Source organism: Anas acuta, chromosome 4 (genome assembly GCF_963932015.1).
Source record: "Anas acuta chromosome 4, bAnaAcu1.1, whole genome shotgun sequence".
Lineage (NCBI taxonomy): Eukaryota > Metazoa > Chordata > Aves > Anseriformes > Anatidae > Anas > Anas acuta.
The window spans coordinates 66960309-66982625 of NC_088982.1; the positions used below are offsets into that span (position 1 = coordinate 66960309).

A 22317-nucleotide genomic window follows, 5' to 3' on the forward strand; every position below is an offset into this window, starting at 1 on the left:
AACAATCTATTACAAGCAGAGCAATACAACGTCAAAAGAATATTTAAAAGAACTAGACAGAACCTTTAAATCACCCAAATTGTATTACGTCCTCCCAGAGGAAATACCCTGGGGACAATTCCTGGCCAGATTTTTAAGAGGTGGTGTTCATTTACCAAAAGTTATATTTAATGTATATCTTACACGTAGCCTGTAATCTTGCTTCTTCTAAAAACCTACGAGGCTGTAAACAAAATACGCTTGTCCTCAAGGAATGATTAGGGTGGCAGAATGATAACAACTGCTGTGTATGAGCATGTCTGTGTGTCCCCGAGGTCAACATCCGTGATTCTGCTGTAAAGCACCTGCTTTTGCACAGAATAAGCCAGCGGAATGGGATGAGTGGGATACGTGCCACATGTCTCAGATAGTCTAACTCTAGAAGTGAACAAACCTGCAGGGACTGTGAAGAACAGAGGATCTAACAACATACCAGCTATCTGGGCACAATTCTGGTTGGTCCTCCCTTCTACTCTTGCATTAAGCAAGGATTTCTGGAACAGTTACAATTTGGTAAACTATTGAAAGTGACTGACACTGATGTTGCATCGAATTTCCCTCTTTTCTAAAACATAACTTCTTAAAGCATCCCCCCTTCCCCTTGCTGCATATTATGAGATTTTTATTAGGTTTTATTAAAAGACAGAGCCAGGTTCTCCTCAGTGCCAGAACAGGAGGCAGTGGGCACAAACTGGAACACAAGAGGCTCCTTCTTGTACATCAGGAAACGCGTTGCTGTGCAGTTGACTGAGCACAGGCTGCCCAGAGAGGTGGTGGAATCTCCCTGATGGAGATCTTCTGAAGCTGCCTGGACATGGTCTTGAGCAGCCTGCTCCGCGTGGCCCTGCTTGAGCAGGGGGCTGGACCACACTGCCTCCAGAGGTCCCTTCCAACCTCAACCAATCTGTAGCTGAGCCTGCAAACTCACAAAATGTCTAGCAGCCAGGGCTATCGCTCTGTGCACACAGGCTGGATCCCAGCTTTGCATTCAGTGATGAGCAGAAATGAGACAGAGATAACTAGACACTGACACTTTGAAAATGCTTAGGAAAGAAAACTAGATTTGGGAAGGTAGGCACAAGAAAGCAACCTTCTTCACCTGTGTCTCACGGGTAGATTTGCTCCAAGGTGTAACAGAGTATGTACAGAGCCATTAGGAGGCAAAATAGCAATTACTGTACGCCCCCGTTTCAGGAGAATTGGATTCCAATTAATGGAAGGGGCAGCTTTGGTGGTTAACTAAACTGCCTTCAAATCAAAGGTAATTCAGAGCAGGTCATGGGATTGGGTTAACTGCAGAAAGTCTCTTGCTTAAATCCCCAGGTGATACCCGACACACCCGAGCGTTACCTTTTCAGATGGGAGCACAGACAATAAGCTCCGAGTCACACAGTGGTTTCTTTGCATTTGGCCCAAAAACCAAGCTTAAAACTACAAACAGGCTGTACTGCACAGAGGCTGAAATGCTTAAATGTCAGAATAGCATTGTTAAGGCCCTATCTGTATGCATAGCAACTATCGTGTGCGCTGCAGAGAAAAGAGCTTGTTTCGTGAAGGCGAGCGGGAATAAAAGACCCGTATCCTGTTTTACCATTCCCAGGTGGCTTTGAAAAAAATTCTTTAGCAATTAAAATGTTATTGACCTCAGTGACATGTGGATCGTGTCTCTCAAAACCGACAGTAAATATACAAAATGTTTGTGTAAATACATATATGCGTTTAGCACAAGTGCTAGTGAACGGAACAAACACTTCTTTAACAGTCGATGGAAAACTTTCTGCCTTTTCAGGAGGGTATGGAGAGAGATTTATTAACTTTTACTTTTTTTCACATTCTTCAAAGGGGCTATTGTAGGGCAGCAGGCCACATAATCCCGTGCCTATACGCTGACACATAGGAGAGGGGTGGGGAGCCACGTTGTTCCCAGAGTCTGTGACAGAGCTGGGTGCCCCTGTAATACATGTGTTTGGGTAACATAACAAGTGTTTCCTCTTTGTGTCCTGAGAGTGGCCTGGGCACACCAGGAGAAACAAGCTGGGTCATTGCTTCTGACCCAGGCACTCTGGGAAAACTGAGCCACGGGTGGGGGTGGCTCTGCCTTTTGTGTGGCATTGCTGGCAGGGTAGTGGTAGCCACTGTAAGGTTTACATATAGTTTATATATATATATATATATATATAAACTATATATATATATATATATATATGTATATATATATATATATATATAGTGATACGGGAAGTCCTAGGCGTGTTGCTGCTAAATTAGCTCCTATTTACCTCACCTGAGCAGGCAGATTTAGCAGAGTCACACACTCATTAAAGCCTGAGCATAAGTGATCTGGGAAGCCTGTAGTCAGTTTTACCATGCCCTGAAGCAGCATGTTTTCCTCTGTGAGCTGGCTGAAGGAGCATCTTTCTTCCTAGCTGGTTGGTTGTACTTTGTGGGATCACGTGAAGGTACGAGGAATTCCAGGAACTGGCACTGAGAAATCTCAGTGTATTTCAAGAAAGGCATGTTGAGGAATTAAAGGAACATTATGTGGAAAGGGTCATGATGTTCATGATGGCATTCATTTAGCCACTGTTGTAGAAGTGGCTACTCCCTTTCCTGAGGGGGAACTAGGAAAAAAGGGAGTGTTTGGAAGTGCAGTTCCCTTAAATTTCCTAAGTGAATGAATTTGGTCTGTATCGTGTATTTATGGGAATGGAGTTAGGAATGCATCCATGATGAAACAGGCAAGAGGACCAGGGAGAACTGCTCCAGCAGCAAGAAGAGTGCAGGGAATATTCATGAAGAAATATGTTTAGGGTATTTTGGAGTGAGTCTGGCAGTGATTCCTGTGCCAAGGGTCTGGAGCCCCCTGAGAAGGTAACTCAGGAAAGAGATGTGGCAGGAGAGGACAGGAAAGGGAATACCCTCGTGGCTCAGAAAAAGAAGTCTGCTTGGGCATGGCTTTAGTCAGGGCTAGGAACATATTTTCTGGGAGAAATGGCTTTAGGTGAAGGAGGTCTGCTCCTGTCTGTTTCTTCCCTCTTACTACCAGCATACTTGATTTCTGCAGTGTTCGGTAGTGGAAGTTCTCACATCTCCCAGGGAAAGAGCTGAAAATCAAGTGTTTAGCAGCTTACTTTCTACATGGATGATTAGTCCCTCTGAAATGTCCTTTGGATCTTCCCTGCTTTAATACTTTTATCTTGCCTATTTTTTTTATGTGGTTGCTATTTAAAACATACTTTTCATGTGGTCGTTACTTAAAATATATATTCTTTTTTTTTTCTTTTTTTCCAAGAAGAAACAAGAACATCTTTGTCCCAGTTTTTCTCCACTTTGTATCATCAAAAACATAGCCTATCATGTGATTATACTTGCTCTGCAGAACTTCAGGCTCGAGATGCGCTGCTTGCAGGATAGAGATATGTTTTGCCATCGGTCTATAAGGTCTAAATATAAGCTGCTTCAAGACAAATGTCATTCCAGGGTAACATTTTCTGCAGCCTTTCTTGTAAATAGGGTGAATGTCTTAGTTATGGGAGCAATCTGAAATTTCATGCAAGCTATATCAGAGTAAAGTTTAAACAGATCTCTGTAAAACATCATCATGATCCAGAGCACTGTTTGGACTCGGGTGATGATGTTCAGACTGTGTGAGGCCTACTACACGGAGAGCTTTGCTAAGTCTGTGGAAAACTATTGCCAAGAAAGGTATTCCACACTGCGAGGGAGCCTGGCAGAACCTGGGTCGATGATAATGTGTCTCTGCAGTGGGTATGGTCGGACTTGCATCTTTTCTTTAATACCAGGTGTGATTGTGGGAGCAGGCAGCAAATTCAGATCTGCATAAAACTGAAAATAGAAGCAGTCAGTCTCTATTTGTTTTCTAAGAATGAAGTTAGTAAACTGTGCTGCAAAAGAATGATGCAATCCTTCTGTATCTTACTCCTGGAGTAGTGTCACTGTGGACATGGCTGCGACAGGTCAAATACGGGAGAAGCAAAATGACAAGTCGTCTGCTTTCTCCTGAATTGAGGGTGACAATGGATATGGGGTAATGATGAGGATGGACCAGTCCCGCAGAAGAAGCTGGTACCAAGTGGTTTATTTACAAATTGTTGTAGGATGCTCCCAGGCTGCTGAGAGACTGAGAAAGAGAAGGAAAAGGGGATGACTTGAGTGGCCAGACAGGAAGGATTGGTCAGAAGAGAAGCAGCTGCCTTTCTGCTTGTTCATCCAGATCTCCATCCCTAGCTATCTGGGCTTCAGAGTTACTGAAGACAGATTTTTTTGTCCCCTACAAATTGAAATCTCATGAAATCAAGAGATTCAACTGCAGGTAGACTATCGAAAGTCAGAGCGTTTCTCCTGTGACCTAAACACACCAACAGTAACCAGGTTCCTGCAGACTGGGGCTGTTGGCAGGAGCTGCCTTCCCCCAGAACATAAAAGGTGTGTTAACAAAAAAACCTCCAGCCCCCAAGAGAGCAGTAGGTGGGTAGGAGTTCCCCATCTCTTAAATTCTTATAGAGCTTTCGTTTTCACTTCTGTGATGCTAATAGTTTCCCTCTCTAATTTCTCAACTAATTAGCTTATCTTTCCCCTGCAGGTTGGGGGAATGAAAACATAGCTCCTGCTGGAGCTCTCTGATGTCCAGGCAGACATCTTGAGAACACAGATCGAACTGATAGCAGGCTATTTTATAGGGCCTTAAAAGCCACTGAGAAACTAGCAAGGCCCATTAAACTTTCTGTCATGCATATGATGAGAAAAATATACCAGCATAAAATCCACTTTATTGTCCGACTGTGACAGCAGCAGCTATTGTGCCGGGGAGCTTTTTGGACAGCAGCTCCACCTCAGGGTTTCTGCTCTGCTGCCTGGTGGAGTTTGGGTGAAGGGTACCCAAACAGAGGGGGCTTTGTGATAGGCTCCCAGTGACCCAGAAGGAGTATAACACACAGCACGGTGGTTTGACAAGGAGGAAAAGCTCAATAAAAGTGGAGTGACCTCCTTCAGTTTCCCGTTTCAGGCCTCAACATTTGCTTCCTCGCACAAAGATTGGTTCGGAGAGCTGGTTGCACACTTTATTTGAGGCTCTTTTCGTTGCAGGCTGGGTTTAGCTGCCTTTTCTTAGGAGTTTTCTCTTCTCCGCTATCCTCTTTAATACTTTTGAGCAGACAGAAAAAAATATTGCACTTTTACAGGGGTCCATATTCGCTTTGAACAACAAATATTTTGCATCCACTGAGCTAGAAATTTGGTGTGAGTTGTAAAAGACTTTCCATTATTTTTTTACCTAAACTTCTACTTTATAGTCTAAGCAATCTACAATTAAAGCAAAAAACTATTTTTTTCTTTTGCCTTCAACTTATTGCTAAATAATTATTTGCCCTTTTATTAAAACCACTCTGTTCTGTACTGTACTGTATTTTATCTGTTAGAGATTCTGGAAGAGCTCTAAATGAATTTCACAACCAGACTGTAGGACTATGGCACACAGATCTTGCACAGAGCTCCCTGTAAAATGGACTGAGGTCCCTTGTGATCAGGAAAATGCATGCTGGGTCCAGCTGATGCTACCTGGAGAAATTAAGCAGTCATCATGGGATAGCCTGCGCCAAGTTGCACTAGAGCACTGAGCTAGCCTGTTCTCTTCTACTCAAATGGAGGGCATCTTCATGGAGCACAAATGATCAGAGTTAACACTCTGGTAATTTCTTTGTAATTTTTCTGGTAACATTTTTTTAAATCTACTTTGGTTTGGGCTTGTGTTAGGAAGTCCCCAGAAAGCAGTGTGGTTGGTGAATATGGGTGGATTTTTGACCAAGTAAACCTTTTTTTTTCTGGAAGAACTTTTCCATCTTATCCCTTCCCTCCACAAGACAGACTTGTGTCACAGATTATTTTAGTTTCTTTCCATTGAGGGAGCATCATGTTTCTGTGAATGCGTGTGTTATAACTTCTGGGCATGACTTTTGTCATGTGGAAACTGTGGAAGCTATTTCTGCTCACCCAGAGTGGACTCTGACTTTTTCTGGGAGTCCTAGCTGAGCTGTCCCTAGAGCACTCCAGCCAGGTGCTTGGGGATGCTAGGCGTGATGTGTACAGTCCTAATGCTGTGCTTGGAAGGGGCCTGATGGCATTGCTGCTTATTCTTATTTGCTGTATTTTTTGGATGGGCTTCTACCCTCTTGCACAGCTTCTCCTGGCACCTCTCTGCTTGTGTTTGCACTGCTGCGGCAGAGGAGACTTGCTTGAAGCCCCCATGCAGAGATATTTTACTTTATGTCAGGTGCTGACCAAAGATCATAGCTGACAGGTTATATGCTTTTCCCTAAGGAACTTAAGACCTTATCTTGTCACTACTCAGAGATCTTACTAGCCTGGTAATACTGGGGCTCTGTACTTCTGGATGTAGCCGTACAATCTGCTGATGCCAGACACTTCCACAGTCTCTCTGAAATACATTTCTATGTGTTTTTTATTTAGTGGCACTAAGAGTGTCTCCCTATTAAGACCATGCTCTGCAGTGAATCAGGATGTTCATTGCTTGCTTGCATATTTGGGGAAAATGAGTTACGTCTTTCGGAAGTTGTTTTTTAATTAGCTCTCCAAAAATCTGTGTTAAAATCCTGGTGGTTGATACGGAGTGTCAATTTATTGCAGATTAGTGGTGTTGTTTTTTTTTTGTGATCAAGTTTTGTAATAGAATAAGCGTGCATTTCTAGCTTCCTCTGTCCTAAAAACTTACTGAAATCTGTGAAATTTCATTCAAAGAACACTTTAAAGAATAATTGATCCTATTTAACGTATTCAACCAGTCATCAGAGGCTAATTCATAATAATACTCTTCAAAGGTATCTCTGAAAGATATTTTTTCAATTAACAGCTAGCTCTCCTTACTCTCAGACCAAAGCAAAGAATGCCACCAACCTTTTACTTGTTGTTTTGTACTATAGCTTTTATCTGGGAATGCTAGGTCCGTGCCTTACCCCCCTTCCCCTAAAACAAAACAACCCCCAACCCAAAAAAACAAAAAACATCAAAATAAGAACAAAGGAACAGCACACGGATTTCTAGATTCAAGGCTGAATTCATAAAGCTGGCTGCTCGCTGGTCAGCAAGTGTGTCTGTGGTACAAATGAGGCCGTGTGCATCTTTTGTAGTCCCTGCTCCGCCGTCCTGCTGCATTTGTGAGCACAGGCAGAACGGGAAATGCAGGCAGGCTGAGCGGCCAGTCCTGGCTGAAAGCAGCCACTGCCTTTAAATTCACTCTGCTCTCTTTTGAGAGCATGCACGGGGTGATTGAAGTGGTATTTTTCTCACTTAAGCAAAGATGAATTTGATGAGGAATAAAGTCTGCTTACACTGGAAGCAGAACTGCTCTCACTTGGGTGATCAATCACAGTCACTGAAATTAATCCACAGACAAATGCTGAACTTCAGCTTCCAACTACCCACTGGCTAGCATCTCAGATTTTAACATTCATCTCTTAATTCTAGACCTAAAACTTGCAGTTGAAAGCATTCAGGTTACCTCTTAGACCACTCCTAACGTTTCAAAAGGCTCACTCAGATGTTTCCACACACACCCCAGCTCTAGCAACACTCTGCTGTACTCTGAGCTCTGACCAGTCCTCAGCACGAATTTCAAACTCCTCAATAAAACACAGAAACAGTCAAGGCAGAATGTGATCTCACTACAGAAAGATACTGATTTGTGTATGAGCAAGTGAATAATATTTGTTTCAATCGGACAGGAGTACGACTCTTAGAACACTTTAAATTTGGCTTAATTTTAATTTACATTGCTTATTTATGGTGGTCTATTTTTAATTTATTTTTTTTTAATTTTTTAAACACCCTGAAACTTTCCTTATGATCTGAAAGCAAACTTCTCCCGTTGATTCGGGCTGTGGGCAGAAAGCTCTGTCTGAGGGTGAGAATTAATGCCGAGCGTCCTGTCCCCCGCCAGGCTGTGCTTGCTCCCTCCGCCGTTCCTGCAACCTCTCCCATGCTGCTAAGGTCCATGTCAGACAGAGCCCCCTGTCATGTTCCCCTTTCACTCGCTGCTTTCTTCTGAGAGCTGTCACCACCCCCTGGAAGCACATCCTCAGTGTAGACACAAGGCTCCTACCAGCCCCGGCGGCAGGCTGGGGGTGTGAAAGTAAAATTTATGTCTAGTGGAACTCGGTTTGCATTGGACGCTTTCAAATTTCGGGTTACTGCAAGGGAGGCTGTGCTGAATATGGAAAATAAGCCTGGCCGAGGGTAAGGATAAAAACTGCTAGTAGTAATTCTTTCCTCACTTCGCTGAGATTTCAGATCGCTCAGACATTTAAGTCTTTGCAAGACGCTTTCTTGAATGCTGAGAGGCACAATTGTCACCTGCAGCATAATGTGAATTGCTTTCCCTCAGCCTGTTAGCAATGACAAACATGTTAATATATTCCTTTTATCATACTAAAAGGAATTTGAGATGTAAGAAGTCAAGCACATGGAAACTAGGAGGTGTTGGAGGGAGATGACGTGTATTTGGCTTTTTGTCCCTTGGTACGTACTCACTACTTCTGTCTTTAATTCCGTCACTGTGTGCTATTTATTTTCACAAGCAGCTGTCAAGGTGGATAGCAAATAAATGAATAAACAGGGTTTGCACATTCAGTGACTGAGAAATGTGCAGGAAGAGAAAAGATGGTCTAGTCATTAAGGTGGTGCCAGCTGCTTGCTATTGCAGAAGCAAAGAGCTACAAGTTCTCTCTACGCTCTTTTTCATATCCCCTCTCTCTGTCATCCCTATTTTCCCCATTTCTTGATGAAGCTGGTTCCCTGTTGTTTAGCAGGCTCTGCTGAACTCTCAGAATAAGCTTATTTAATATGGTAACAACCATAATAAACAGGTACACTGAGGCTGGAAAGCTGTATCTTTCCCACAGCAGGATAAAACAAACCTTTGCTTTTGCTACACGTTGGCCACTGCCAAAAACAAACAAACAAAAAAAAAATGAAATTATGGCCTTATCACTGAAATGTCATGCGTAATAGTATTGATGTTGGTGGCAAGATGCTGCCAGTAGGGTCTGCAGGGGAAGCCATAGGGAAAAAGCGTGATGGGAAAGCATCATTTTAATTTCTTTCATTTTTACTATCCAAAACTATTTTAATTGGCAATAAATTAAATTAAACTTGCCCAAGCCAAGTCTGTGTTGCCCATAGCTATAACTGGAAAGTGATCTCCCTGTGCTTCTCTCCACCCACAAGTTTTTTTTGTCTTCCTTCCTCCCCCTGTCCTGGTGACGAGGGGGAGATGGAGAGCGGCTGGGTGGGGCTCTGGCAGCTGCCCAAGGTCAACCTGCCACAGTCGTGTACAGATTTGGAAGTCAGGGATGAAATTTTATTCATCTACTCACCGTGTATTAGTCGTGATGAAGGTTCTTGCAAGTTACAGCAGTCCAAAAAAAAAAAAAAAAAGGGAAAGAAAAAGAAACCTGAAGTCCAACTACCCACAGACGCAAGGATAGCACGGAAAGCTCCCTATGTTAAGAAACAGAGCGATATCGCTCTGTTAGATCTTTGTCCTAACCTTGACCCACTGCACATCTTTCTCCTTCCTGCTTTTTTCCCTGAACTTTCCCCCCCAAGAGTGTAGTAGCTTTATTTTTGTTGTGTTTCAAGACCAAACAACCCTTCATGTGACTGTCATTGGAGGCTATTTAAATTCGGGCCTCGCCGTGTGCTGTCACTTCAGGATCGCTGCCAGTAAAATGGGAAGAACCCTGTATGAATGTTTCTCAACATTATTAGAGTAATTCACTTTTGGACCCTTTCCCTGCCCACACCTCTCTCTGCCCTAAATCTTGATTTCTTTGCCAAGTCGTGTAATCCTCTGATCTTTTTCCCAGCGAGGTTTCCGGACTGCAGACAGCCAGCAGTGTAACACTTGTACCGTGAGCCCGCATCACTGCTTCTCACCCGTCACGTCACAGCTGAGTTCAGCCAAGATATAGACCAAGAGCAGAAGCCTTTTGATTTCCAGAGCAAGGGAGCTTGTGGCGTACTTGAATCCTCTTGGTTAGCATTCCCTTTTTTCACAGTGCCTTCAGGTGCCAACCCTGTGGGCGAGATTCAAGTCAGTTCTTCCAGACGCTTGTGTGTGAGGTGAGCTCTGAGATCCGCAGGTTTTACTGCAGTCTGGACGGGAGGTGACTTCATCAGTATGGTGGTGCATTTCTGCTCCTGAACGAGGTGTGCAGCTGTTGTAATTTCTCAGTGTGTCAACAAGAAAGGATGTGCAGCACATGCAAAGGATTCACTCTTGTCCACTATGGTTTAAGGAAAATTTCTTCGTATGACAGGTTAAGTCAAATTTTATTCAAATATAACAAATCATCCTCCAGATAAAAATGGACTAATTCTATGAACATCTTATTTATCTTTTATTTATTTATTTATTTATTTATTTTTAGCAATGCGTAGATTTTCTTTCCCAATTTCATTTTGGGACAGATCAGGTCCTGTGAATCTACAGTTAGGGGTGCTTTTGAAATGCAAGTAGCAATGCCTTTCCAAAGCATGCCTCCTCCTGGGTTAATTAATTAATAATAGGATCTGTTTTAATAGGCAAAAATTATTACAAGTTTCAGCCTAGTTAGTGAGTTGAGTTAAACACTGGTGAAAAATATAGGTTTACCTTGTCTTGCTGACGTATGTGACAATTGCTATCTGTGCTGTTGTAGCTATGCTCAGTACACTCTCCTGAAATTTCTTTCTTTGTTCTTGAGAAAACCAAGCTTTGACACACACCTGCTTGACATCTCTCTGTAGTCTATACATCTAAGTTAGATCTCCAGAAAACTGTCCTACAAATTTCTTCCTGCCACTTCTGATTATTCACAGGTCTCTGGAATATGGAAGTACTCACACCCATCCAGGTACTACCTCAATGCATCTTTTCTATTGCGATTAGTAGCAGATGGTGTAAAATACCTTTTTGAATCTGAGCCTTATTGCTGTTCTAAGGATTTTCTATGCTAAGGATCACTTTCATATACTAAGGTGTAAAAAAAAAAAAAAAGCCTCAATTTTTGTGAGGACTACCAGTTTCTTTGAAAACTATTTCCTCTGCCCCTAGACGGCAATGGTAGTAGTCACACAGGCACCCCAGTACATTTGACCAATGCAAATCAGATCCAAATCATCCTGTTAATAATGGGGATTGTTACTGGACCTTATTAACAACATCCATGATAAACTGGAGAATATGTCATGTTCAGGTCCATGTTCCATCTCATCCTGCAGATTTATTTGGCTAGCCAAAATCTACAATTAAATTTCACTTAGGGGAAAAAAAAAAAGTAGTAAATGTTCTCAGTGAAAGCAGGGACAACCTCTAATTTTATCATGAATATCTGATGCTTAGAAGTGCTTTCACGCTAACATTTAAGGTGATAGCCATAAATTTCAGCTGCAGTTAATGAATATTGCACATAAATGCACGTAAATGTTGAAACAGCCCCCCCCCCACCCCATTTTATAGCTAGGCAATTCTGCTTTACCTGAAGATGAATCATTTTAATATGTCATTAAATAAATTTGCTTCCAATTGAGGATTCTAATTGTACAGAGGTTTAAAGACATCAGTTGTTTTTATTACCTGGCTGCTAAACATGATTAAGTGAAATACTGGAAATAAGATTGCAAATTTAAGACCACAAATTAAATGCCATTAAGGGAGCAATGATACCAAATCACTATTCACAGAGCTAAATCAGTTGTCAATGGCCATGTACAGGGTAAATCTGGAGTAGTTTTATAAATAGTTTATGAAAATCATGTTGGGAAACTCAGTAAGCTTTGGAAAGCCACGAACTGTTCTCCCAAATGTGACAATCCATTAGGGAAATAGAAACACCTTGTTCTATCAGCTGGAAAATTCATGGCACATATGGCCAAACACAATTTCACTGGAACTTGAGGTCATGATCATACTGAATGTGTATCCAGTTAACGTGTATCTGAACTTTTTTTCCCTATCTTAGTAACCAGTTGTCTTTAACTGAGCGAAAAAATGTGTGCCATGAAGCCATTTCTGCATGTAATGCCTTATGATTTTTGTTGAAAAATTAGCAACAGGCTTGATAGACAGCCATGTTAGTAACAGACTTCATGGCACAGCCAGTCTACTTCAGATTTCCCCAACTATTTGTTTCGCTTGTGGTGCCTAATTCAGCCGTGGAAGTCATATCTCATTGTGGTTTGAAAAGTTGTACAGAAACGCGACCAAAGAGTTTAAACAATATATGTATATATTATATATATAATAACAAGAAGTTCTTGGTTTTCAAGCTACATATTTGGTTTAAGAGTTAAAAAGTTATTTCTTCTGTTATTAAATGAGAAGTTTTCAGACACACAACAGTCTGAAACTGCCCACAGCAGGAGGCTACATGACTGGGAGGTCAGTTCCTATCAACATGAAGTTATTTCAAGGCAGCTAAGAGTCCAGTGTCCCATCCTGGTCCAGCTAAGAGGCAGCTCTAGATAGAGGCAGATTTTCTGCTGTTGAGCAGATGCTTATTTCTGTTACTTCCACAAAAAAACAGTCATTCTGTTAGCTTTAGTAGCATTGTCTGAGCATATGGCACAGAACTGACTTCTCTCTTTGAGTCTCGTGTTCCAGGTTGAGGGTTTCCATACAATTTTGCAGAAAGCAACTCTCATTGGGTTCTCTGAATAGCTTGAGGAGGAAACTTTTTTCCCCACAGTGACGAAGCATAAAAGTATTTTAAGTAACAGGAGACTTTTTTTTTTTTTTATCCACCATTCTATATACAAACACTGTTTAAGCACCAGCATCAATACAACTGTTGATGTTGGTTTTGGTTTTACTAATTATCCAGGCACATAATATTACACTCTTGATGCAATTTTAAATCCATCAGTTTCCTCTCACAGGATCTCAGCAAAAGCATGCTTAGGAAATACCTATCCATCATTATTTTTCAGGCTGTTAAGAAAACAATATTTATTTTTTCTCTCCAAGGTTCCCAATGAAATAATTTGCTTCGTGCTCATCTCTTGAATTGCAGTTAGTTATGTCAAATGAGACTCTTCTAACATCTTCACTTTTTGTGGGATGACAGTCTTTTTAAATATGACTTCTTCTAACTTGGAACAGGAAACTATATTGAAATAAAGAAAAATAAGTGGCTTTTGAGGATTTACATGTAGCTGATTCATTTGGTCTATCCAGTCCTAAAGACTGGATGTCTCCTATTCAGAAAGATTTGAGTAGCATTTTCCTGTTTCAAACTTGTTTATCAAGATTTGGAACCGGGTACTGGTACTATGGCTGCTGATAGTGAGCACCTGGGCTGTGTCTTGGGTGATAGGTATTTCCAGTGTAAAGCAGTAATAAGAATACCATCTCCCTGTCCTCTGGGAGAGGTGAGGTTCAGTTTATTTCTGACTACTTTGTCTGGTTTATTTGTACCTGAAAGCCTGGGACCTGTTGGAGTTGTCTGAGCCAGTGTAATTCGCTGATCCTGCAACCCCCTCAGCACCTTCCTTGTGCTTGTGTGCTGCTCCGTGGCTTGAAGGTGCACAGAGCTACCTGTGAGGAGGTACAGGTAGTTCAGCAAAAACAGCCTATTCACCAACATTGTCTGGTTCCAGCATGTGTCCCACTGGTGCCATCATCCAGCTTAATCAACTACTGCTTTGAATATCTTTTACATGATACAAGTGCCCCCATTTCTGCAGTTTCTTGGCTTTTAGCAGGCAGTAAGTGAGATTATTGTTTCATCTTCGTGTGTTATAATAAATCTAAGGTCTGATGAGGACCAATGGAGGGATTCTTTCAGTAGGCTATTGACAAAGTCTTCAACCACAGCAGTGCAAGTCTTGGTACAAACACTGTGCAAAGCATTGAGTATTCAGGCAAAAATACCACTGAGCACAAATAGTGACCAACCTCGTAGCCTAACTTGTAAGGAATAAGAAGAGGGATTAATCTCTGATAAAGCTGACATACTTTTGTTGGTCTTGATAAGCACTCTTCTAGCACTCTGCTCGTAAAGAAGCTGGATTAGTAGATGTCCATCAAAAAAACAAAGCTTATGTAATAAGTAATAAAGTAATATCCCTTGATAATTGGGAGTGGAATGCAGAAAGGAAGATAAAGGAGGGTGAGGAAATCCTGTTCCTTAGATGTAGGTCCAAGGAGTGGCCTCTGCATGAGAATAACTGAGCAGGTTTGGACTCTTGCAATAGAAGAGACTTAGGGTGAGGATAGTAGAGATGAAAAAAAATGAGAAACATGGAAATAATGGATAGGAAATGGGCTGTTCATTCTTCCATGTATACTCAAAATCTAGGGCTGTTGGATGATGTGACGAGGAAGTATGGTCAAGACAAATACAAGAGGGTTTCTGCACTCCAACATAGAGTACCTGCATGGAACTCCTTGACAAAGGGTGTTGAGGATATAAAAAGCTTACATGGGCTCAGAGGAAGAATGGACAAATGTTTGAAAGGCAGATCCATGGAGGATTAGTAAATAATCTTGTATTTGTAAATAATTTTATTTTATTTTTGTTTTGACCACAAGGGAAGGGACTTCTTCCTGTCTTTAGGCTGGCTGAAGCAAGCTTTCTATCCCTCCCATTAAGTTCCAGTGAAAGATGAAGGTTACTTTGCATACCCTTCAGGGACACCAGCTCCAAAGAGAAAGTTTATTTTCATTATATAGACTTACCTAATGTAGCACATATATTAGCACTTATAAAATGTCTTAGTCCAGATTACTGCAACATAATCTATAGGCAAATATTTTACTTATGCAAAATGCCCTAAAAGAGGGAACGATTTTATTTGTCGCTGAGATCGATTTCCAGGAGACATGTAATGTTGTGTCTCAAAAATTGCCTCCTGCATCTGTCAGCTTTGCCTTTTATGAAGGTTTTGTGGCTTTAAATTAAAAAACCTTGTAAAGATATATATATAAATAAAAGAGAATGCAATGCCCTAAAATCAAAGCAAATAAAAATTCAATGGACCTTCATATACTGGTATTTGTACTCAGAAAGCAAGATTTAATAAAATTCTTTAATTTTATGGCAGAAGACATGTCAAGTGCAGTTTACATTTCTCAGCCAATAATCATATTTTCTTGCAAGTGGCTGATACATTTATTTTTTAGAGACAGACACAACAAATAATAAGGGTTTTTATTTGAGAGGAGAAACAAGCATTTTTATCAAGATGAAAGGGGTATAATAAATTTATGAGACCTCACATACAGCTATAATATAATAAATTAGGAGGATTAATGGAATTGTGGGCTACAGTAACCCTCACTAGTAGAATGCCTATTTTATGGAGCTTGATAATATAGTTTATCATTGACTCCATGGGAATTCCCACAATATATTAGCTGTGGTGTAACAATAAAGCACACACAGTAAGAGGCATGTCTCTTTTGACACACATTCTCTTCCCACACTTATTTTACCAGGGAAACAACTCCGGTGCAGTTTAATTAAACTGCACCGCAATGAATTAGTCCAGGTCTTAGCCCCCTGACAGTGAGGAGCCTGGCATTACCCCAGGGGGCTGTCCCCCTGTGACACCAGAGACTGCAGAAAACCTGGGAAAAAAAGTGTAGGGTCTCTCAAGTGACACTGTCACTGTGCAAGGCCTTAGCTGTCAATCACAGGATCTGAAAAAAGCTCAGACCCCTCTGCATTCAACTTTATCTGCCTACATTTGTTCACTTTGATCTAACCTTTAGGAGGAGATCAGAAAGTGACGTGGAGAGGCATTTGGAAGACCTCCCCATTTATGAAGATGGCAGACTTCAGTGGCAGGAAAAAAAAAAAACTGTCAGTGGACATTCAGCTGACATTTGTTTATCTGCATGATTTTTTAAGTTTTCAGGAATAGGAATGAATCCAAATTGGGTTGCTGGAGAAAGGAATTTTCTGCAAGAGGAGGTAGCACATGTGAGTGTTGAAATCTGAGTCCAAGAGGAAATCCTTGGACTACAGGAGCAGGGAGGAATTCCAGCCCCACAGCCTGTGGGACTCTGGTGTCACACAGCCTGTAGGACTTCCTGAATCCATCCATGTTTCTTTGAAAGAGATGGTACCTGTCTAAAAAAACAGTAATACCCTCGGTATTTAGACATTGCCAGGATCAGAAAGGCCATCGCAATCTTTGGGAACTGTTGAGTGGTTAGCTACTATCCATTTTTAGCAAGGGACATCTAATTTTGTGGATGAGATTTATCAAAGGTACACATGTGATATTACACCATTGGATGGTGTAATGACTTGTGTTAAATCAACAGAGGAGTAATCTGTTACCAAATTTCTGTTTCTGTCCGAAAGGTACTCAAGGAGCATCATAAAGTCACCTTAGCTGGAGCACAGAGGTCTTCAGTCTCCCAGCAAGTTCTATTTTCCACTCCTTTAACTGATGCTTCGTATCTCATATCTATCACAAGTTTATCTAAGCAATCATAAGGTGATATACTCTTCAAAGAAAATAAATTGATAATGATTTTTAAAATAAAAAATTGAATTGTATAAATCTCATGATCTTGGAGAGGAGTTTAATACAGACAACAGTATTTCCCTAGAGACAAATATTGAAAGAGATAGAAAGGTAATTCCCAATAAAACATCAAAACGGTCGTCCATTATTTATAGATAAGCCTGTATGGAACCGTTTATTAATTCATAAGACTATTTAGGGATAGAAAATGAGAATTTAATCTTTTCTAAATGCATTTTCTAGTAAGAGTTCCTTGCCAGACCCAGCCTAACAATTTTTGATTGTACGCGCAATGCCACAGAGGAATTCATTAGACAGTGGCAATTAGATCTCTAATCATTGGGCACTGCTGGAATTACTTCACTCCATTTAAATGCCAGACATGGCACCTTAGTGATTGGCTCATCCTGTCGCCACATTTCCATCGGCTACCGAGTCTGAGAAATGACAGTCACATTAGATGTCATGTAAAGCATCTGACCTTGCTCTCCCAGCACTTGATCTTTGCACTTCAGGCGGACATTTATCATCGTCCTGCAGAGACAGAACTCAGGTGGTTCGGATTCACCACTGGCTTTCATGTTTTAAAGGGATTACAACAGTCCCTTAACTTTATCCTCCTATAGCAGGAGAGAGGGAAATAGTTTTGCTACTGGCTGGCCAGGTGAATTTACTTGGTGGAAGGAGAAAGGAGTAGGTTCCTGTGGGTCAAAAGACTAGGAAGAAGTGTTTAGTCTAGGACATAGTCTTCAACTCACCCAAATTCCCTGTGCTCATAACTGTTTTGCTGGTGGAGTTGAAGACTTTTATTAGTCCATTTTTGCTGCTTTGTTCCTTTTATGACACACGGAGTGCAGAGGCCAGAGATTTTCAAGTGGAATAAAACACATCAGGGCTTTACCTATGATTCTCACCCATCAATGCTATTTACAAGCCTCATATTTTGGAGGCAGGCAAGGAAAGTGGTATCGACAGGCATCATCTTGTCGGACTAGCCACTGTTACATTAATGATTTCATGAACATGACTTTTATTCCACCTGTTAACCTAATTTTGTCTCAATAACTAATCAATATTTGTTGTAATTACAGGAAAATATAGAGAAGTGTAAGAGAGTTTTTCTTCAGTAAAAATCAGTAAAATCTCTACCGAGATTTTCTGTAGCACACCAACTGCTCATAGTTTTCTTAGTTGTTTTGTTAGTTCCTTCATTATTTTTTTAAATACTTCTTTACTGATTGATAAAAATATTATTTAGCAGTCACAGGTAGGGCTTACTAGGAAATCTTGTTAAAAAGTTGTTACTGTTTTTCACTTAACTTTGATGGAAAAGATACGGGAGTTTTCCCACTGAATTCACTCCTTTCACCCTCCCAATCTGGATTGCAAAAGTGATGATCTTTTAGGCCATGGCTGGGATCTTATTTAACTTTGTTGTTCAAAACTGACACTGTAAGGTTAGGTATGAAAATTAAAAAGTACCAGTTGTCAGAACAACTAAGAAACTCAGAATTTCCTTGAAAAGTTAAAAACTGTTTTGCTGAGATACGTCTTATTTCTGACATTTTGCAAATTCTAACTAAATAAAGGTTGGTTAAACTATGAGAATGTAGTATGATTTCAGGGGCTCTATGGCAGTGAATTATTTAATTATTAGAACTTTCATTCTGATTGTAGTTTTTAAATGTTGTATATAATTCTGGTGTGGACAGAACTGTAAGACAGAAATTCGTGAATAAGCTTTCATTGCAGTGTGTCGCCTTCCTGTGGGAATACACATACATTTTTACTTCTGCAAGGGGCAGGGCAGACTCCATCCAACTATGAAAGAACAAAGGGAATGCTATTTTGTCTTGTGATTCAACACCATAGTTGTCAGCTAAAACCTATCTGCAGGTTCTTTATTACTGCTGTGAAGTCAAAAGAAGTGTGAAACTTTTTTTCTTATGCTGAACTGTAAAAAAAATATATATATATAACTAGGGGTAAAACAACCCTCATAGCTACAAAACACAAATTTGACCTGGGAGGTGTTAAGAGAGATTATATGACGTTAATATTTTTTTTAAATTTTTTTTTACTGCAACATTTCTTGCCACTGTAGGCATGCTTATGGAATAATCGGTTCTGGTGTGAGTTATGCACCCGGTGCCAAAGGTGAGAGAGAGAGTCAAGGTCAATTATCTGACCGTTGTGCCCACAGCAAAGGGGATTTTTGTGATTCAGAATTCTTATCAAGGGCAGGAACGTTACATTCTGTTGGAAATCCTTTGCTTTCTTATTTCACTGCTGCCCTCCTTTTCTGACTGGATATAGTTTCTACCTTAGAAATGATTTGTAATTTTTTTTTTTTGTGATTTGAAATGTGACTACCTGTCTATTAACTACAAATGCATGTTTGACCACGTAGCTTTTATTAATATAATACTGTATTAGCAACTCAAATAGTAATGTAAGCCTAGAATTCCACACAAATGTGTTAAACCATCTATCTTTTATGATATAGTTTTTATTATAATGCAACTTTATGCAACCCTTAAATTACAATGCAATGAAGTAATACTTGGGACATTGTATTTCATTATTGTATTTTATCATTGTATTTTGTGTGGGTGAAGTCTTGCTGTGTCTGAGAGCACTAAGCAATGACTGAAATTGATAATTAGTGGTTGTTGTTTTTTTTCCTTAATCAGTGCTTTCCTGGATAGCTAGTTTTTTAAGAGGATATAGAAAATAAATCTATTCAAACCAAGTTCAGTAATTGCACTAACATCATTCTTAATATCTGAGGGCTTTGCATAGCTACAACCGAATTTGAAGTCCATGTTGATTCTCGGTACCTGAGCTGGAGACTAAGCTTAGTCTCTGTTTGCTAGCTGGGCCTCCTGCCGAGGAGTTTGACATCAAAGAGACAAACTAGCTAAGTCATAATTAGCCCCAAGCTTGTTTGGTGTAAATTGTAAACAATATATCAAGTTGACTAATTGTAATGAGTCTAACTACCAGACACTGAACCTTAGGGATTGGCGCGCCTTGTCGCCACATTAGCTCTTGATGCTGCATCTGAGAGAAGAGTCATGTACAGTCTGTGCGTCAGGAATCCCAGCACTTGAACCCGGCACTGCTCGGGGACATCCATCAATGTCTTCAGCGGACAGGAGTCAGGTGCCCCTGATTCTCCAGGGCTTGAGCAAACAGAGCGACTCCGCTGCACAATTTCTCACATCAATCTGTGAGATTTGGGAGACTCTTTCAGATGGAGAAAGGTTGAAAGCAAGCAGAAGACTCTTCAAGAAAGTCGCAGGTAATGTGTTACCATTCTCAGTGATGCAAACTGTCTTCTGAAACATGATTTTACTGAGGGAACAACTGAGCCCCTTCTTTCCTATGTTATTTCATAACGTTCAATCATCCAGAAGCTGACATATCTAATCTACGGAAGGCTCACTAAATATTTATTATTTACCAGGAAGAATTTCCCTGGCATCACACAAAAGCAGTGTTAAGGCGGGTCAGAGCGAGTCGGTGCATTTTAACAAACAACAAAACTGTCGGGCTACTGATTTTGCCACACTGACGCAGATGCACTGCGCGGCCACATCTGCACATGCCGCTGGTGTTCAAAGCTGCAGGTTCAAAGGCTGCGATGGGCACGATAGGAGAAATAACATGCTACTTGTCCGAGTGTACGTGCTCTATCACAGTATCAATACAATATAGGAACAGAGCAAAGAGTCTTACCGGAGCAAATTTTGGTGAGCTCATATTAGCTCTGGATATAGGAAATACACACACATGTAATTTAGGTCATGTGTGGTGACAATACAGGAACAAAGATGAATGACTGAAACCTGTAATTGCAAAACAGAAAGCTTTCAGAAGATAAAAGTCCTTGTGCAAACAGCAAGCTGTTTTATTCTGTTTATCCTTACTAAGACACTTTTCCTCATATTTAAACTGCATCTGATCTTGTAAGTATACGAGGCATGAAAAAGAGAGAAAATATTTTAAGAGCCAAGACTGTACATAACATTTGGCACTGAACTATGGTGCAAGGAAACAAATTTATGAAAACTGTAAAAATCTTCCAAAATTCAAGCGATGTACATGCTGAGGCATGAAATGTCTGCGAGAATTAACGAAGTGTTCCTTCGTTACTCAGTCACAGCTCTGTCCTCTTGCTTCACAGGAAAGTGAAAATGTTTCTCAGCTGATTTCTGGCTTCTAAGGGCAGTGGGTATAGCTTCTGCTGCCACCCAAGCAGAAACAGATCCTGCTAAGATCATCTTAAAATGCAGTCCTGAGCAGAGTTTCTCCAAATGTGATGTGCCCCTTAAATAACTTATCAAAGTCTAGGAAATAAATGCTTTCTTCAGTCTCACAAGGATCTACCGTGCAAGGGGAAGACCTTTTCTCCTTCCCTCTAACATACATTTAGTGCAAGGCTGAGGAAGCTGGAAGCTGCAGACAGTTGCCCACTGGCACAGTGCAGCATCCACGCCTCCTGTCAGAGTTGCCTCAGTCCTGCAGGGTCACTGGGAGGAGTGAGCAGTGCAAATATATTCCAGTCATTAGTCATCTAGTCAGTTGTTATGCTCACATGAGAAGTTATGAGTTGTACTCTAAGGCTTTTAGGGCAGAACCACACTGGCAAAGGGTCTTCCTTTGCCAGTGTCCTCTTTCAGAAGGAAGCTGCTCTTGGGGTTAAGTTTCTGAAGGATGATGATGTTTATATGTTACAGGATGTTTTTTATAAATTATTTATCATGTTTGTGGCATCATGGAAAACTGTATAAACCAGTATTTCAATTGCATCCAACTATCTTAGCCTTTAATACCATTTCTAATCACTATATATAACAATGACCTCTCCTTTTTGACCCTTGATTATCTGATGATGTTAATCGCTCATAATTGGTTCAGGTGTTCCTGGGTTTTGCACAGGTTCTCTTAATTTAAACACCACAGCTCAAAATTCCTCATAGCATAATGGAAAACTTGGGGCTTTGATACTTTATGAGACCGAGGAAGTTATGCATCCCACAGGCTTTGAAGTGACGGGCTTCTGAAGCAAGCAGACTTTACGGGCCAATTCACAAACACTAGAGAAACAAAACAGACGCTGAATCTACTTGTCGCCAACTGATTTTGAGTCTGTGCCGATCGGTCTGTGAAATAGAAAACAGTTTCTCCTAAGTGTGTTGTGCTCGCACCGAAATCTGAAACTCAACTGTGCCCACTTAGCTGGTTTATTTTAGCGCGATGGGAAGAACAGTGAGCCTTTATCACGATGACAAAGGTAGAATATTTGCTTGTCACCAAATGCTACCCAAAAAGAGGGCACCAAACTGTACGTTCCACTTCGTGCCAACAGCAGTATCCCTGTGGTTGCCAGCAGGCCAGGAAAGCTATTCTTCACCTTGAAGGGATTTAAGGTGTTGAGTAAGGACAGGCGTGGTGCCAGGTCTGACAGATTTGCCGGCTCAGAGGGACATTCAGAGCTGCAGATGTGTAGCTTGTGCTGCAGGCTTAGCACGGACCCTGTACAAAATCTTACGATGGCTTGCAGCAACACAGTGTGGAAGGAGCTGCAGGTAACCTTGCTGCACTGTAGGCTCCTTGAGCGTCCCCACGCCGAGCTGATAAAGGATCAGCTGGGCTCCACCGGGTGCAGGCAAGTTAGTGCCCTTTGGAATTGCCGTCTGTTTGCCAACAGGGTGTGCTCCC

At 41.0% G+C, this 22317-nt stretch overlaps 1 long non-coding RNA gene across 1 annotated transcript in view; it reads left to right on the top strand.

Moving 5' to 3' along the window:
- The window catches only part of LOC137856397 (uncharacterized), a 73652-nt gene that overhangs the window by 35754 nt on the left and 15581 nt on the right, over positions 1 to 22317 (top strand). The window lies entirely within an intron of this gene.